This window comes from Prionailurus bengalensis, chromosome C2, assembly GCF_016509475.1.
Source record: "Prionailurus bengalensis isolate Pbe53 chromosome C2, Fcat_Pben_1.1_paternal_pri, whole genome shotgun sequence".
Classification (NCBI taxonomy): domain Eukaryota; kingdom Metazoa; phylum Chordata; class Mammalia; order Carnivora; family Felidae; genus Prionailurus; species Prionailurus bengalensis.
The window spans coordinates 31,403,301-31,421,953 of NC_057350.1; positions in this window are offsets into that span (position 1 = coordinate 31,403,301).

Here is an 18,653-nt window from a genome sequence, read left to right on the forward strand (position 1 = left end):
AGATCAGTAGAAAACTTTAACATCCCTATACATATTAAAACTAATATATATTATATATTAATTATGAAAAATTTTCACAAGGAAAGCTGCAGCCTCTGGTTAATTCTATCAAACATTTAAGGAAAACATAATATAATCATGTACAAACTGTTTCAGAAAATTAAACAGGAGAGGCACCTGGGTGGCTCAGTCAGTTAAGCATCCGACTTTGACTCAGGTCATGATCTCAAGGTTCGTGGGTTCCAGCTCCACGTCGGGCTCTGTGCTGACAGCTCGGAGCCTGGAGCCAGCTTCAGATTCTGTGTCTCCCTCTCTCTCTGTTTCTCCCCCGCTCTCACTCTGTCTCTCTCTCTCATTCTCTCAAAAATAAAGATTAAAATATATTTTTTAAGAAAATTAAATAGGAAACATTTCCATTTTGTTTAATAAAACAATAAGTTCCTGATAACAAAACTAGACAAAGTCATTACAAGGAAAGGAAACTACAGACCGATATCCTTCATGAACATAGGTAGGAAAATTCTTTACAAAATATAAACAAATCAAATTCACCAATACATGTTAAATCAACATAATGGTCAAGAGGATAATCATACCAGGAATGCAAAGCTGGTTTAATATTTTAAACAGTCGATGGAGAACTGACACTCAATGCCTCTCTTACCACCTCAAACTTTCATGTCATGGGGAGCTTCTGGGAGAAGCTGGTAGCTTTCACCCAGAGCTGCATATATACCTGACCCGGAATTCAGAAAAGCTGAAGGGGGAGATCCTTGAGAACTAGAGGAGCTAAAAGACTCTCATTTCCACCCCATACCCATGAAGTGAGGTACAGATGAAAAACAAAAAAGCTGTTAATATAACTTATCATATTAATAGAATAAGGAAAATCGTATCATTTTCATAGATAAAGAAAAAGCCTTTGGAACTATTCAAAGTCCATTCATCATGAAAGTTCTCAGAAGATAAGAAAAAAAGAGAACGTCTTCAATACCCATTCATCATGAAATTTCTCTATTGCTTCTCGGCCTTTTGGCTAAGATCAAGTGTAGCATCATGAAACTTCTCAAGAAATAAGAATAAAAGAAAACATCAAAAAATGGAGCGAATATACTGAATACCTTCAACTAATATGATACTTAAAAGTCAGAGATTAACCACTTTTCCCATAAGATCAGGAATGAAACAAGCATGTCTGCCTCCATCACTTATACTAAACATTGTATTGGAATTACTTCCTAATGCACCAAGGCAAAACAAAGAAATATAAGGAAAATAGATTAGAAAGGAGGTAGTAAAATGCTTGGCGTGCTTGATATGATGTAAATGTAAAATATATTAAGATGTCTATGAAGCAAATATTAGAACTAAGTGAATTTACTGGGTCACCTAGTCACTGGGTCAGGGTCAGTATAAATATATATATTTTTTTAATTTTTTAAAAAGTTTATTTTTTTTTTATTTTGAGAGAGAGAAAGAGGCAGAGAAAAGGAGAGAGAGAATCCCAAGCAGGCTCTGTGCTGTCAGTGCAGAGCCGGAGTCAGCGTCCAGTCTCACCAAATGTGACATCATGATCTGAGCTGAAATCAAGTCAGACGTTTAACCACCCAGGCACTCTAAAGCTAATTTATTTTAATGCATTTATGGAAGAATAAAAATCTAATATATAAAGAATAAATTAATTAAAAAAGTACAAATAAGTTTTATACTAAACATTACCAAGTACTGCTGACAAAAATTAAAGGATATCTAAATAAAAATATATACACAATGTTTATGGATTAGAAGACTCAATATTGGTAAGGTGTCACTTCTTTCCAGATTAAACCGTAGATTCAATGAAATCACAACCCTGACTCCATCAGGGTTCTTTTTTCTTTTTTTTGTAGAAATTTACAAGCTAATTCCAAAACCTACATAAAAATAAAAAGGATGTAGAATATTCTAAACATTCTCAAAAAAGAAGAGCAATGTTGGATGACTGACTTCAAAACTTGGTATAAATTTATAGTAGTCAGTAAAGTGCAGTACTAGTTTAAAGATAAGCAAGATCAACTGACAGACTAGAGCCCAGAAATAGCCCACTCTTCAATTAATTTTTTAGTTAATTCAGTTAATTTTTGACAGAGGGGCTAAAATAATCTAACGGGAAAAGTATATTCATGATGAAAGAAAACCAAAATCAACTCAGACTCCCAACTTATACCATACATAGAAAACAACTCAAGATGAATCATAGACTTGAACGTGAAGTGAAAACTATATAGCTAAATCCATATGACATAGAACATTTTTGTGACTTAGATGTAGAGTAAGTTTTATTATAGATGGCACCAAAAGCAAAAATTACATAAGAAAAACTATAAATTAAACTTTATAAAATGTAAACATTTTGCTCATTATAAGATTCTCTTAGGAAAATCAATGGATAAACTACAGACTAGGAGCAAATATTCACAAACATACTATCTGTCAAAGGACTGGTATCTAAAATTCTTAATAAAATCATACAATTCAATAAAATATCCAACAACTCGATAAAAACGGTCAAAATATTTGAACAGATATTATTTTATAAAAGAAGCTATATAAATGGTTATAAACACATGGAAAATTTTACAAACCATTAGTCATCAGGGAAAAACAAATTAAAACCACAGTGAGATGCCATTACATAGCCACTGGAATAATTAAAATTCAAAAGAACGGGAACACCAAATTATTTTTAAAAATTTTTAATGTTTATTTGTTTTCAAAAGACAGAGGGGCTCTGAGGGGCAGAGAGAGAGGGAGACACAGAATCTGAAGCAGGCTTCAGGTTCTGAGTTGTCAGCACTTGAACCCACTTGTCAGGCTTGAATCCACAAACCTTGAGATTATGACCTGAGCCGAAGTCGGGCACTTAACCAACTGAGCCATCCAGGTGCCCCAAGGAAACACCAAATTTTGATGAAGCTGATGAGCAAATAAAGTCCTAGTGCGCTATTTGTGGTATTATAAAATGATACAACTACCTCTAGCAATTCCTTATCAAATGAAATACACATCTTCTCTATGACCCTTCTGTATTACTGGATTAGGAGGAAGGGTCAACATAACTTACTTTTTTATTGCTGGTTTAGAATACAGTTTCATTACTGCTATTATGCAAAAACCTGTTCTGAAGTCCGTAACATTCTCCAGTTTCCTTCATCTCTAAATCCTGTGGCTAACCTTTACTGCTATCCAGATGGACCTTGATTTCATCTACAAGTTTTCTTCCCTGGATTATTTTATGTCTTTCTACTTAGTACATTTATCAACTACTTTGATCACCTATAAGGCATCCTGGCACCACAGTTCCTAGATTTTTTTCAACTACAATGACTTACAATTAAAGAGTAGTTATCCAGCAAGCTCCATCTCAGAGCTTGCCTACAGTTGGAACTTGCATTACTTTTCTGTGATTTACAGTTTTTAATTCTCTCCCTTTTCCACTTCCACTCTGCTCTAACGCTTTTTACCATTTTGCTCTTGTTGTGGCCTCTGATCCTTCAGCACCTGCTCATTTTCCTGGTCTTTTTCTTTCCTCACTTACTGGGACCTAGCATCAGGCTTGAAACTGGAGACCTCCCATAAATATTTGTTAAACTGAATTGAATCCACTCACTTCTCTGCTTTGGTTGCGTATTGTGATTTGTCATCTCAAGGTCCCCTTTAAGATACCCTAGAATCACTCATACCTTTGGCCTGTACTGCATTCCTAAACCCTTAATCACATATACCTGTAGTATCCTCTGTTTTCTCTCCCGCTTTGTTGACGATTGATGTATAAAGTCCATACATATGACTGATCACACATAATAATTACTATAGTAATTACTAAGCTCAGAAAGCCCTAGCTGTAGCTCAGTTGTCCATATATTCATCTTTTGTTCTATTCCTGTTCTATTAATAGTCTACAGTTGTTATTCTAATGTATGTTTTTTTAAAATTTCTTCCAACCTCTTGTCGTCATTTCTTTTCTTTTTTGAGGAAAATAATGACTCTCCTGTTTTCCGGTGTTAATACCTCAATGCTTAATCACTTTCATTCTGACTTCTACAAAAGAGCAAGTTTTATCAATAATTATCCCCTCGCTAAATTTTCAATATGGTTTTCAATGGCTTCTTTCCCTCTTTCTATAAGTTACTCAGATCTCCTCTCCCAAAGAACAAATACCCCTTCACCCCTCAAAAATATTTTTCTGTGGTATCCTAAACACTGCTACCTCTAGTGAGTTAAAATACAAGTTTGCTACTTCTATTTCTTCAACAATTGTAAATTCTTAGACTCTGGCCCCTTAACCACTTAAGTCCCATCACATATGGTAACTGCTTTTAGGAAGGCCATTGGTGATCTTTTCACCAAAATCAATGTCTCCACCAATCCCCCTGTCCCCAGCCCCACCCAGGTTTTCTTTCTCTTTGGACTGGCAAGGTTTATGATCCTCTCATTTTTCAAAACATTATCCTTAACATGGCTCCTGTACTTGGATTCCATTTTATCTTGTATTTTATTCTTAAATATCTTTTTCACATATATTATTTTTTCCTTCTCCACTTTTTTTTTCAAAGTTCTATTTCATCTTGCTTTTCTTATCAAAAGAGGTAATGACTAACAATAGCAGCTGGCCTCACCTGGTTCAAATACATTTTCCTAAAATAAATCTTCTTTTGGGCTACCTGGGTGGTTCAATTTGTTAAGCATCTGACTCTTGATTTCAGTTCAGATCATAATCTCATGGTAATGAGATCAAGCCCCATGTCAGTCTGCACTGACAGCATCGAGTCTGCTTGGGATTCTCTCTCCTTCTCTCTCTGCCCCTCCCCACTCATTCACACTCATGGTCTTGCTCTCTCTGTCTCTCAAAATAAACATTCAAGAAAAACTTCTTTGAATGAAGAACTGATTAATGCCAAAAGAAAACAATTCAATATTGAAAATAAACTTTATCCTGTTTATTGATGTTTAATTTAATCAATTTCTGTCTGCCTCTCTTCCTCCCTCTCTTCCTCCCTCTCTTCCTGCCTCTCCTTCTCCCACTACACACACACACACCCCAACACACACACACTAAATTGAACAAATCACATTTGGCTGTAACAACCAAGTAATTCAATTATTGAGAATATATTTGTCCCACATTAGTACTAGAGAGATCCTTCATTTCTAGCATTTGCATCCTATTTCTTCTGGAGCTCCATCTTCCAGTACTCTGTTTCCTGTATCTATTCCACTTTGTCTACTTCTGGGACCCATATGTTCTAACTCATTTGGAGCTGTCTGGAATTTGTAGAAATTCAGTACATAAAAGAGAGGCTTTTTCTCTGTGCTTCAGAGCCTGACAACTATGCCTCTAAGTATAACTATTTCTGTTTATAATTTCTATTGTACAAGCCCAAGGAATTTCTTCACTGTAGTTTCCCATCTCTCACTTTCAAATCTTCCCTGGCAGTAGAAGCTGAAATTAAAGCTGTCTAAGCAAACGCTGCCTCACTCGCTATTTGCCAATGTAAGAATTGAAGTATAGTCAGATTATTTTCTGCTTAGTGAATCAAATTGGCTCCCATCAATTCACCTTGTCAATTTCAAGCTCTCCTCCAAAGTTTTCAAAGTTCTCCATAAACTTGGGACACCTGGGTGGCTCAGTCAGTTGAGTATCCGACTTGGGCTCAGGTCGAGATCTCACAGTTCATGGGTTCAAGCCCCACTTCAGGCTCCTTGCTGACAGCTCAGAGCCTAGAGGCTGCTTTGGATTCTGTGTGTCCCTCTCTCTTTGCCCCTCCCCCACGTGCACTCTGTCTCCCTCTCTCTGTCTCTCAAAAATGAACATTAAAAAAAAAACTCTCCCATAAACTTGTCCAAACTTCTGTAACAATCTTCTTTTTATTCCAACTCACAGTGCTGCTTGCATTACATAAATGTACTGTCCCTAACACAGCATCTTACTGTTCTGGTCAGCACACAATCTTTGGTGGAGTTTACTTCACTATGATGGCTCCCCCTCTTGCTGTACATTATTAATTCTATGTGCTATTCGTGGCCAAGCTTAAGTTTCAATTCATCGGAGAACCATTCCATAGTTATTATACCTTTCTTGTCTTCCCTTTCTCTGGTAATGTTTACTCTGAACCACTATTGAGTATTTCATCACAAATGTTATTGTGTTTTTTAAAACTATATTGTAAAGTTCCTGCTGCCAGGTGCTTTATCCAATAAAAAACTTATTGGCAGAGGGAAGTAGACATACATTTCAGTTGGGCATTTACAGTGCCGGAAATATTGAATATTCAGAGAGTTTGCTAGGTCCCAGATGCTCCCCTAATTTCATTTAATTCTCACAACCGCACTCCGCGGTCATTGTTAAACCCGCTTAATAAATGAGAACTGAGGGTCAGAGAGCTTAAATCTCCAAGGTCAGATATCTAAAGAAAAACAGCCGTGTTTAATAGCAAAGCCTATAATCCTTCGATTTTACCTGATTCCAAATTCGTGTGAAATGGTTGTTTTAAGTAAAAAGCAATGAATTGGTTTAATACGATGTCAAGTATTTGTATGTAAATAGTACGCCTAACTTTGAGTCTATACTCTGAAAAGGATCCTTGTTTTTTGGCTATTTGTTTGGGGGGGTTGCTTTGTTATTATTGTTGTTTGTGTGGTATTTTTTGTTTTGTTTTGTTTTTTGTGGGGTTTTTTTTTTTTTTTTGGTATCGTTTTTGTTGGCAGTGAATATCTTTTCTGGAATGTTCTAGTCCTGCCCAAAAGTGCCATTTCAACATGTAGAGTTCCACATGAACTGAAGTTTCAGGTTTGTATTATTTGGTAAAGAAACCTAAAGTTCAAATGACTGATAAGAACCGGTCAAGACGTACTGGAAAAATATCATCTCTTAATGGCAAGCAACAGAGCAATAAAAGCAGAACATCTCCTAGTATTAGGATTAGATGAATAAATTACTAGTGTTTTTGTAATAAGGTCTTTTTAAAGGGAATATCACAATATTTATCTCATAGAAAATATGAAAAATAGTGGGAATAAGGTTAAAAGAAGTCATATAAAAATTTCCAATTGTACTTTGTGCAAATAAGACAGGTTCTCACCTTTAGATGAAAAAAAAAGAGAACTTCAGAAGACAAAAAAGTGTCATGTAAGCCAAACAAAACAAAACCAAACCACAAAAACCAAACCTGGATCAGGGAAATAGTATTTATTTTACTGCAGCAACTATAAATATTTCTGAAAAATATATATGGAAGAAAAACCTGTAGAATGGAAAGAGTTTGGCCATCGAGTTATTAGATGGAAAAACTTCAAAGATAATCAGATTATGTCAGTATATCTGAATGACATTTTAATTACACAATGTTAAGAGGAAATGTAATGGCTGAACAAAGGAATTTAGAACTTTTTGGAGACTATATTCAGCTGAGAAAGCCCAGGAGTCTGTCATTTTCTAAGAAAGGTTGATATCATTATGTTATGCCATCAAAGGTTTTAAAGAGAAAGAACTCAGTTTCTCTCTCCTGTTACCTGCTTACATTTGTGTGGTTAGTGAATAAACTTGAATTCTCTTTTCTTAGCCCTGATTAAGGATCTTAAGAGGCCCATCTGAATGTCACTTATGTTGTTTGGAAATATCCCAGATATGAGGGCCAATAGCGTCTTCCAAAGCCCGTTACATTTGCCTCAATCCCAAAGTACCAGGGCACATCACCGGATCCCTACTATGCTTTGTTTCCAACAACTCTCACAGCCATCCAGATATCAGACATCTCTTTTATTATCTACATCATTCTGTTAGCTGCAAAACACTTTAAAGAGAGAGAGAGAGAGAGAGAGAGAGAGAGAGAGAGAGACTGTCAAGTTAGGAAAAAGAAAAAGAATAGCAACTTAGCTGATATCAAGGGACTTTGAGGCAAATAAGAACTTTCAATATGAGAATAAGGCGAGGAACATGACAGAGATGACAAAAAGACATCTCTCTCTGTCAACAGCCTTCTTCAGTTCCGCTGAGATCCATTAGCAGCTGTGAAGTGTGAAAATTAGGAGCTAAAGCATGGAGGATATTTTAAGGCTGAGAATGCAGCAAGCTTTCACATTTCCTTATCACATCTCCTTTTATTCCATCAAACATGCTATCCGTACTATTTCTTTATGATTTCTCAACAGATTCAAATATTGCCTCAGAAGTCTGCTGAGGGTAATGACCTGGTTGGGAGCGATAGCCTCGAGGGCTTATTTCCCAAGGGAATTTTTCAAGGGGACAGAGAGGGAAGCAGATGTTTTCCATCAGCAACCCATGCTGGAGAAGTACCATCACTCCCTTCCTAACCGCATGCTCCAGGCCGTAATCATGTACTTCTGTCTTCTGCTTTCATAGACACAGCGGCATGTCATAATTCACATCCCGTCTTGTTGACACAGCTGAAGCAAGCTGTGTCACATAGCAAATTGTTTGTTCACTGAAACCAAAGACACAGCAGCTCTTTGTGGAGTGACTAAAAGGAGCTGCAGATTTCTAGATGTTTGCAGTCAAGTGCACTGCAGGGTAGGGGTCCAGAAACACTCCACAAATATGTTTATACTCTTTCAGTCCCGGCTACATATGGGGTATTTCTATCGCTGCCATCCTCATAGCACACATCAACTAAAACAGAGACTGTGCGTCATCTGGATAGCCTTACACCACTCCTAAAGCATCTTGATCAAAATTCCTTGCTGCGCCAAAACACAGTATTTTTAAATGAGGGAATAAATGTGAAGGGGCGAAGGCAACAAGGACTATTATGTAAGAGAGAAAATCAATCTCTTTTTCGAGCAGTGTCAATTACAATACAGCATAGCATGATCTTTGAGGAAACTGAAGACACATCCTGTATTATACACATTTACTGATTACTAGGGACAACTTATTCAGGTTATTTATCACCAATATATTATCGTGTATATTTGTCTCCTAAAATGTGGTTGGCATTAGTTCAGGCAGGAGAAGCAAGGCTTAGTGGACAAAGAATTGATGTAAAAATTTATATGCTTGGTCTTGTTCCAGCTGCACACAAATTATGTAACCTGAACCAACTTACTTGAAGACGCAGTTTCCTTATCTATACAGTGAGATCTAAAGTATCCCCAAAACTCATTTAAGCTCTTAAATTCTATTTTCTCTAAATTAATGCTTGGTAATCAAAGCTGCAAATCAGGACAACTGCAATCTAATCATCTTTTCAAATGATTACAAATACTTTTTGAAGACAAAGTCCATATGCCTAATTGTCTCTGCTCTTCTCAAGGTTATACATTCACAGAGAAAATTTTCCCATGGAAATGGGCAATTTTATATAATCAGCTCATTCTTTCTTCCATCCCTCTCTAACTCTTCAAATCCAGGGCTCTACACATTATGTGGTTGGTATTTCCAATCCTTAGTCTATCTGCCATGGCCTCTGATATTTAGTCTATCCCTGGCCAACTCCTTTTCATCACGGCCGGAATCATCTTGAAAAAGCAATTTAATTTCATTCCCCTTTTCCAGAGTATAAAATATTTCTCTGTTAACCTGACAAATCAAGCCAAAATTATTCACTCAAGCTTTCAAGACCTGTGTATGTTTATGAGCAAATCTTATAAACGCCCCAGAATTACCCACCAGGGCCAAGACAGCTTCCTCACTGCCACAGCTTTATCACTCTCCTTGCTCTGTGGTCCTTTTCTTCTTTATGTCATTTACTTGCCTTAAATCCCTTTTCTGTGACATTTGACCTAATTGGGTTCTGCTCACCCTTCATTGCCCAGTTGAAGCAACTTCAGGCTGCCTCGTGCAAGGATCTCATAGGGCCCTCCAGTTTCTCTTACTTCTCTGAGCATCAAGAATCAAAACTGGCATTTTAGGGTGATAAATATTAGTGCTTCTCCTTTCCACCCACTTTGGAACCAAATGAGAAAAAGGAGGCTTGAAATATCATCTTTTTTGAAATGTTTATTTATTTGCGACAGGGACAGAGAGTCAGGGAGGGACAGAGAGAGAGAGAGGGAGTCAGAGAAACTGAAGCAGGCTCTGAAAAGAGCTTGACATGGGACTCAAACTCATGAACTGTGAGATCATGACCTGAATCAAAATCAAGAGCCAGATGCTTAACCGACTGAGCCACCCAGGTGCCCCAAAATATCATCTTTATTATGAGGAAAGGCTGAATTGGAAATTGTGACCTACCTAGAGCTAAGACTGCAGGGAGTTTGACATATATTTTGCCCCAAATTTGGATAACCACACCTTAGAGTCTGGCAGATTGCTGACCAGAACCCATTCTCCCTGCCAGCAGGTAGATTGGAAAAGACAGGCCAAGGAGGAGGAGGCTGAGTTCCTTCTCCCAAATGTCCCAACCAGATGAGCCTCTCCTCTTCCTCTAGGGTCAGAGAGAAACCATAAATATGTGATGTAAAATGTGAAGTAACTCCACATAGAAACTTGGTGCATCTACTTCTTGGTCAGTCTAAAAGATCACATACATACTGACCCTGTTAGTGTTTTACTCATATTAAACATGCTCCCAATGAAATTCTAAGACTCAAGAGGACATGAACCATTATCTGTATTCCTTTTACATTCCTTTTTCATTCATTATGTGCTAGGCACATAATAATGGTCAAAAATTAAATATTGCCTGATTGCTTAACAAATTCATCTATTCATAATTATTTTTACAATGAAAATGTATAGTATAGATTTGTGTCCATGTTGAATGTGAACAAAAATATTTGCATATGACAGGAATCTTGAGAACAGTTACCATGTACATGTCTAACAGAAATACATAAAAAGGAAAAAAAAAGTCATATATAGAGAATATTTTTGTTCAAGTAGATGGCTTTATTAAAAGATATAACCACCAAAGCTTGTTTTGTTTCTAATAGAGTATAAATGAGCACGGCTACCGATGAAAACAACAATTAACAAATCCTACCATACTTTGTTAGCTCTTTGTGTTAAAGAGGGAAATCAAAGTATTTTATCATCTGCCTTAATGAGATACTGTTAGTCACACATCTTACTGACATTATTGAATAGCAGAATCATTTTTTAACCATAACATGGTGGATTTTCGTGGTGTCACAAACTTGGAATGAACTTGAGAATAGAAGTGTTCAAATTATTATACTAATTATTTTTTAAGTATAAAATGGGTAATGTTACATTAAGATGATAATCAGTTACACCATCTTTCTTTTAATGTTTATTTTTTTTTTATTTTTGAGAGAGAGAGAGAGAGAGAGAGAGAGAGAGAGAGAGAGAGAGAGAGAAAGTGGAAGCAGGGAAGGGGCTGAGAGAGAGGGAGACACAGAATCCAAAGCAGGTTCCAGGCTGTGAGCTGTTAGCGCAGAGCCCGACATGGGACTCTAACTCACGAACTGTGAGATCATGACCTGAGCTGAAGTCTGATGCTTAACAGAATGAGCCACTCAGGCGCCCAAGACCATCTTCAAATAAGAAAGCTAGGTGTCTTTCAAGGACTAACTGCTCTTGGTTACTTTTATATCACTATAAAGTTATTCTAAAATTTCTTAAATCATAAAATTTCTTACTTATACTTTCTTTCCACTCATATTTTGCCACATGTGTTTCTGATCTGTGTTGAATACCTAATGGAGAGAAAGAAACTATCAAAAATGTTTATATATAAAAATATTATATATACAATTTTTATATTGCAATCGAACAAAATAATACATTTTACATATTTTTTCTAAATGACCTGCTTTTTTTCTTTGGAAAAAGAAGGAATTGTGTTTTGCTTTCAATGTTGTTTTTGTCTATTTGCTGAGGGACATTATGATCAGACAAAGCCTGAGCTGCTTATTGATAAGACATACATACATACAGTGGCTGAATATTGTTTTCTAATAGGCAATTCTCTAGAGAAAACTCAGGTCTCATATGTCTTCCATCCTTTCTCATACATAATAAAGGAGACTCTCGGGTGTTGATTCTCTGGCAAGCATAACTCAGTTATAGGCTGTCCTATTTAAGAAGACAACATGAAGCTCATGACTGACTAGTATTTGAGCATAAATTGAGTGAAACTTTGTTCAGCTACACAAGCAATGGGTAAATGTGTGTGTGTGTGTGTGTGTGTGTGTGTGTGTGTGTGTGTGCGCGCGCACGCGCGCGCCTGTGCGTGCGTCAAAGAGGTTATAATACTGGCTATGATAGGTTGAGAAGTCTCCCCCACCACCCACCTCGCCCTGGCCAATGATGTCTACATGCTAATACTAAGAGCCTGTTAATATATTACCTTACCTGACAAAAGGGATTTTCAAGGTGTGATTACATTAATGGTGTTGACTTGGGATATTATTCCGGATTATCGTTGTGGGACCAGTGTAAGCACAAAGGTTTTTATAAGAGGGAAGCAGATTGGTCAGAATCAGAAGATGTGATAATGGAAGCAGAGGATCAAAGTCAAAGAGTAATTTGAAGATGCTATACTGCTGGCTTTGAAAATGAAGGAAGAGGACACCAGCTAAGGAATGCAGGTCGACTCTAGAAGCTGAAAACTGCAAGAAGGCAGATTCTTTCCTAGAGCCTCTGGGGAGCACAGCCCTGCCAATATACTGATCTTGGCCCAAGAGAATCCATTTCAGATCAGAAGATCTCCAACACTATGAGATAATAGATGTGGGTTGTTTTAAGCCACTGAGTTTGTGGTAATTTGTTATAGGAGCAATAAGAAACCAATACATTGAAAGTTGTTTAGAAATAGGAAAAAGGCAAATATAAGCTGAGTTCATATTTATGAAAACACATCGTTATGCTAACAAAATGTATTAATCTTCACAAAGTTTTAATTATGAAATAAATGTTATAGCATCAGAAAACTTTCCTAGAATTTCTGTTTTCACTTTTTAGAAGTTCCAAAAAATTTCCAAACCCAGCTTGAATGTAGAATAGTCCTGGTTTTAATGATCCCTATAGACTTAGGTCTAAGTCAAAAGAAACCTTGAAACCTTGGCTTGGAATATTTCCTAATACCGGTCAATAGAACTTATCTGTGTTTTGTACTTGGAATTACTTGTTATATTACTGACACTCAATTTAATTTATTTTTCACCAATTTTTGGTAATGTACATTCCTAAGCCCTGTAGACTTAAAATTCTTTTTTTAACTTACTTAAACAAAGTCTATTCTTTCTGGCTCTGTAAATTTAGAGAAATGCCTGTGTTTCTGCATCTACCACCAATAACAAGATACAGATTATTTCTACCAACCCCGAAATCCTTCATGTTACTGTTTTGTAGTCAAGCCCTGTTCCCCAACCCCAACACTTGGTAACTTTTATCTGTCTTCCATCCCTACATTTTTATGTTTTCCACAATACCATACAAGTAGAATGATACAAAATTTTATATCATTGTCCTCTGGATCTGACTTCTTTTACTTAGTCAAATATACAAGAGATTTAAACATGTAATGGAGTCTGTCAGTAGTTCATTCATTTTTATTGTTGGGTTTCCAACTGTATAGAGGTAAAATAATTTATCCCTTCCCAGTTAAGAAACGTTAGAGTTATTTCCAATTTTGGTTTATTACAAACAAAACTACTATAAATATTGTATGTAGGTTTTTGATGATAAGTTTTCACTTCTTTCTAAGAGTGGGAATAAGTTATACATTTATTTTTTTTAACAAATAACCAAACTGTCTGTCCCATCCCTTCTTTTCCTCCCCTCCTCTTCTCTTCTCTTTCTTTCTTGTCTTTTTGAGAGAGAGAGAGAGAGGGAGAAAGAGAGAGAGAAAGAGAGAGAATGTGGGTTGAGGAGTGGGGCAGAGGGAGAGAGAAAATCTTAAGCAGGCTCCATGCCCATTGTGGAGCCCAACTCAGGGCTCAATCTCACAATTGTGAAATCATGGCCTGAGCTGAAATCAAGAGTCAGAGGCTTAGCTGACTGAGCTTCCCAGATACCCTAAATTGTCTGTATTTTCTAAAGTGGCTGTATCACTTTTGCTTTCCCAGCAGCTACAGTTCTATTTGTTCTATGACCTTGTCAGCATTTGCTATTGTCATTCTTTTCATCTCATCTTTCCTAAAAATGTTACTCTAATAGTATGACACTGTTGATTTAATTTCAATTTCCCTCATGAATATTTATGTTGAACATCGTTTTACATTATTATTTACACCTTTGTATATACTTTATAGTAAAATAGCTCTTCAAATCTTTTGCCCATTTTTTTTTAAATTGGGTTTTTGTTCCCTCATTGTTGAGTGAGAAAAGTCACTACATGTTCTCTATATAAAATCCTTCCAGATAAACCATCTGCAAATGTTTCTCATAGTTTATAGTTTGTGTTTTCAGTCCTTTAATATTGCATTCACTGAACAAAAGTTTTAAATTTAATTTTGATCAAGCTCAATTTTTATCACTTGTTTCTTTTAAAAAAATCAGGATTTGGGGGATCATATTTTTTTTTTAATTTGCCTCATTTAAGGCTACAAAGATATTTTCTTTTTTTAATTTTAATTTTAATTTTAATTCTAGTATAGTCAACATACAGTATTATATTAGTTTCAGGTGTACAGTATCGTGATTCAATACTTCCATACTTCATTACTCAGTGTTCATCATGATGACCGCACTCATGAAGTGCCTTCACCCATCCTCACCCCCACCTCCACTTTGATATGCTTTATTTTCAACGAGTACCCTCAGTTATTTTTTTTCATCGAGAGATACTTTTATAAATGTATTGAAGTTTTGTAGTATTAGGTTTTATATTTCAGTATATAATACACTGTATTTAATTTTTGCATACATTGTGAGAGATGGGTCAATTTTTGGTCTGTTTTGTTCTCATATAGATGTCAACTCTGCCAGCATAAATTCATGAAAAGACTACCCTTACTCCATTCACTTGCCTTTGCAACTTTATCAAATTATTTTATTAGTGTGGGTCTACTTCTTGACTCTATTGCATTCAAGTGATACATGTTTCTTTTTAAAATTATTATTATTATTATTATTATTATTATTATTATTATTTAAATTCAAGTTAGTTAATACACAGTGTAGTCTTGGCTTCAGGAGTAGAACCCACTGATTTATCTCTTACATATGACACCCAGTGTTCATTCCAAAAAGTACCCTCCTTAATGCTCACACCCATTTAACCCATCACCCCACCCACCTCCCCTCCATCCACCTTTACTACTACAGCCACTCTTGAAAACAGTATGGAGGTTCCTCAAACAATTAAAAATAGAACAACCCTATGACTCAGCAATTGCACTACTAGGTGTTTATCCAAAGGATATAAAAATGCTGATTCAAAGGAGTACATTCATCATAATGTTTATAGCAGTGCTATCAACAATAGCCAAACTATGGAAAAAGCCCAAATGTCCATCAACTGAGGAATGGATAAAGAAGATGTGGTATGTATGATACATGTTTCTTTTTGTCAATACCATACTATCATCTTTTTTTACATTTTTCTGTAGACTTAAAACAAACCTTGAAATCAGTAATATGAATTTTTTGTTCAACTTTGTTTTTCCATTATAAAATTGTTTTGGCTATCCTAATTCCTTTGCCTTTCCATATTAATTTTAGAATAAAATTCTAAAATTGTCAACTTGTCAATTTCTATAAAATTCATTCTAGGATTTCTATTGAAATGGCATTAAATTCCAATTTGAGAAGAATCAGCAAAACTATTGAGTCTTCTAATTCATAATAATTGTATGATTTTCTGTTAATTTTGGTTTTCTTTGGTTTCTCTTTTTCTGTAGTGTTCAGTATATTGATTCTGCAAATATCTTGTTAGGCTTAATCTTTAAAATTTCATTTTTCTATGATGTTGTTGTAAACTGTATTTTATCTTACATTTTGAATTCCAATGGTTTATTGCTACTATAGAGAAATGCACTTGTTTTTTTTTTTACTATATTGTCCTTGCTTATTTCAATTTTGTTTTACTGCTAATACTACTTAACTCTAGGACTTTTTCTGTAGACTTTTTAGTACTATTGTCTGTGAATAGAGAAAGTTTTGGTTGTTGTTTATAATGTGAATGCCTTTCTTTTCTTTTGTTGTTTTATTACATTGTCTATGACTTCCAGCATGAGATTGGCTAAGAATGATGAGAGCAGTCATCCTTGTCTTGTTCACCATCTTGAGGGAGAGAAATAAGTCATCAGGGTGATATTGGGTACTTTTGTAGAGTACCCAATCTGTTATCAAGCTTCTGTTCCTAGTTGGCTAAGAATTTTTATTAGTGATGGAAGATAGAATTTGGCCAAATGTTTTTTCTGCATTTATTGAAATACTCAGGGTTTCTCCTATTTAGTTTATTAATATTATGAAGTACATTGATTGGTACTCAAATATTAAACCAGTCTTATATTCAGATAAACCCTGCTTATTTGTGATGTGTTTTGCTATACTTACATATGGTAGAATTGGTTTTATAATTATCCTGAAGATTTTTATAACCATACTATGAATGATCTTGGCTTGTGATTTTCTTTTCTTCTAATGTCTTTGTTTTTGATATTTAGGTAATTATGACCTCAAAAAAAATCTTGGGAAGAGGTCCCTTGTATTTTCTTAAAAAAAAAATTGTATGGGATGTGAATTATTTCTTCCTTGAATGTTTGAGAGACTTCACTAGTGAAACTATCTATATTTAGAAGTTTTTAGTAAAGATTTATAATTAGTTGTAATGTTTAATCTTCATTTTGTAAGACTCTTCAGTTGTTTATTTCTTCTTGGGTAATGTCTGGTAGTTCATATCTTTTAAAGAATTGGTCCCTTTCATCTATGTGCTTTACATGGCATTCCCTTATTATCAGTTTATTGTCCATGAATTCTGTAGCGATGACTTCTTTTCATTCCTAATATATTGTCATTTTTCACTTTTTCTTTTCTTTTTTTTTTGTCAATCAATCTAGAGGTTTATTAATGCTGACTTTTTCTATTGTTTTTATGTTTCAATTTCTTGGATCCTGTCTTTATTATTTCTTTTCATTTGTTTTAGGTGTTATTTACTTTTGGGTTGTTTTCCCTAGTTTCTTGTGGAGGATGTTAAGCTTACTGGTTTGACACCATCATCTTTTCTACTATAAGTATTCAATACTACAGATTTCTGTTTATATATTGCTTTAATTGGATCTCATACATTTTGATGTTGTATTTTTATTTTCATGTGTTCATAAAACTTTTTCAGTTTACTTAAATTTATTTAAATTTTTGAGCCATTCTCTTTGACCCATAGAAGTGTGAATTTTTTTATCCCAAATATTTTATTTATTTTTATTTTTATTTTTTAAATTTTTTTTTAAATGTTTATTTATCTTTGAGACAGAGACAGACAGACCATGAACGGGGGAGGGTCAGAGAGAGAGGGAGACACAGATTCAGAAGCAGGTCCCAGGCTCTGAGCTGTCAGCACAGAGCCCGTCACGAACCATGAGATCATGACCTGAGCCGAAGTCGGAGGCTCAACCGACTGAGCAACCCAGGCGCCCCTATCCCAAATATTTTAGAATTTTCCAAATAGTTTTCTGTTATTTATTTCTAGTTTTATACTTTCATGGTCAGTTTAGCTCCATTATGGCCTGAAAATATATCTATATTTTTAATATTTATCAGAGTATTTTTATGGCATATAATATATGGATTTGGGTGAATATTCCAACTACATGAAAAAATGTATATTTTGCTATATTGTTGGGTAAAATGTTCTATAAGTGTTAAGGCAATAAATATTGCAGTAGGTCTCCTACAAACTTGTTGATTTTACATCTACTTATTCTACCAATTATTGAAAGAGGAGTTGTCTTTAACTATATTTAGACATTTAAGAAGTTCCCTTTCCAGTTCTATCAAGTTTTATTTATTTTTAAATTGTGTTGTAAGGTGAATACACATTTAGGGTTGTTATGTATTCTTGGAAGATTGGCCACTTTGTCATGTAATATAACTTTTTGCCGCTCTTTTTCTAGTTTCTATAGTTTACTTTGTCTGATATTAACATAGTCATTCCAAACTTGTGTTTTCATGGTGTAACTTTTCCCATATTTTTACTTTTAAGCTATCTATATGTTTATATTTAAGTGTGTTTCCTGTAGATAACATACATGCCTTCCTTTTTAATCCAATCTGACAACGATTTACATTTAATGTAATTATAGATATAGTTAGAATCATCTATTTGCCAGCTACTTTCTAACTTTTTAATGTTTTGTTTATTTATTTATTATTATTATTATTATTATTATTATTATTATTATTATTTGCTTCACTTTTTCTCTTTCCTGCATTCTTTAGGGGTAAATAAGCAGTTTTTAATTATTCAATTTATCTCCATTATTTGTATATAATTTATGCCTCTTCTTAAAAAATGTAGCAGTTCTAGTATACACAGTAAATGTTAATTACATAGTCTACTCTCAAATAATTTTACAAGAGTATTTTCTAATTCTTCTGTCCTACTTTTGTGCTACTCTTTTGATACATTTTAATTTTGCATATTATATAAGCAGGACATGCTTCTATTCTTACTTTTAGACAGTTACTTAGATACTTACTTAGACAGACTTTGCCCAGCGCAAAGAAAAGTAAAATAAATTTTATT